Here is a 1,227-nt window from a genome sequence, read left to right as displayed (position 1 = left end):
ACGCACCCTGACAGCCCACCGGAGAGCCTATAGGGCAGCGGCTCCTGGAACCCTCCCAGATGTTTGCAGGGTTTGGGGGTGGAGTTCAAATGAATGGTTTAAGGATGGCCTTTCAGTGCGGGGATTTGGACAAAGTTCTTAAAACTGACGTTGGTGGGATTAGCGGACACAGGGCTCACAGCATTGCTGGGTAAGTGAGAGCCAACTGATTTCCAAGGAGCCCTGGTGACGCAGTAGTTAAAGCGCTCAGCTGCTAACTCAAAAGTCAGCGGTTGAAACCCACCAACCAGGGTGGAAGAAAGATGTAGCAGTCTGCTCTCCTAAAGATTTACAGTCTTGGAAACCCTATGGGGCAGTTCTACTCTGTCCTACATGGTTTCCATGAGTCTGAATCAACTCGCGCGGTGGGTTAACTGATTTCTGGGAAGTTCCTGAAGTTATTTACTGGGCCACAGCTTTATCTTTCTGGGCAAGAATTTCCAGGAACAAAGAGTAACATCGTGTTGAGGTAGGTGGCCTTAGAACATGACCAGATTAAAAGGCAGCATGCTTGAGTGAAATGTCAGTCACAAAAGGGCAAGTGATCCCACTTATATGAAATATCTAGGATAGGGAGGTATGTAGAAATCAAAGTTTATTAGTGGTTATCAGGGGTGACAGAAGGTGGGGGGAAGGAAGACACAACACAAGAGGGGACACTGAGCTTCTGTTAATGGTGATGAAAAAATTCCAGAATGGTTAATGGTGATGGTTAAACAAAATGATGAACGCATTTAATGTCACTGAACTGTACATGTGGAGATAGTTGAAATAGCAAATGTTTTGTTACCTATATATTTAGCACAATTAAAAAATGTACTTAATTTTTTTAAAAAGGCAGCATGCTGATAGTCTGTTTAACAAATGGTGCTGGGGAAACTGGATATCCATATGCAACACCCTTCCCTTACACTGTATACAAAAATCAACTCAAAATCGATCAAAGATCTAAACCTGAGAGCTAAAACTATAAAATTCTTCGAAGAAAACGTAGAGAAAAAGCTTCACGGTCTTGGATGTGGCAGTGGATTCTTAGACAGGACACCAAACGTACAAGCAATAATAGAAAAAAAATAGGTAAACAACTTCATCAAAATTAAACTTTTTTGCATCAAAGGACACTGTCAAAAGAATGAAAAGACATTACACAGAATGGGAGAAAATACTTGCAAATCATACATCTGATAA

General features: G+C 41.6%; 1 protein-coding gene across 1 annotated transcript in view; it reads right to left on the bottom strand.

Annotated features, from left to right (window-relative positions):
* DUSP29 (dual specificity phosphatase 29) overlaps positions 1-1,227 on the bottom strand; it is a 64,080-nt gene that overhangs the window by 19,591 nt on the left and 43,262 nt on the right. The gene's annotated exons all lie outside the window — the stretch shown is intronic.

This window comes from Trichechus manatus, unplaced genomic scaffold (genome assembly GCF_000243295.1).
Source record: "Trichechus manatus latirostris isolate Lorelei unplaced genomic scaffold, TriManLat1.0 scaffold00106, whole genome shotgun sequence".
Taxonomy (NCBI): Eukaryota; Metazoa; Chordata; class Mammalia; order Sirenia; family Trichechidae; genus Trichechus; species Trichechus manatus.
The sequence above is the reverse complement of the archived record's forward strand: the minus strand, read 5'-3'. Positions and strand labels throughout refer to the sequence as shown.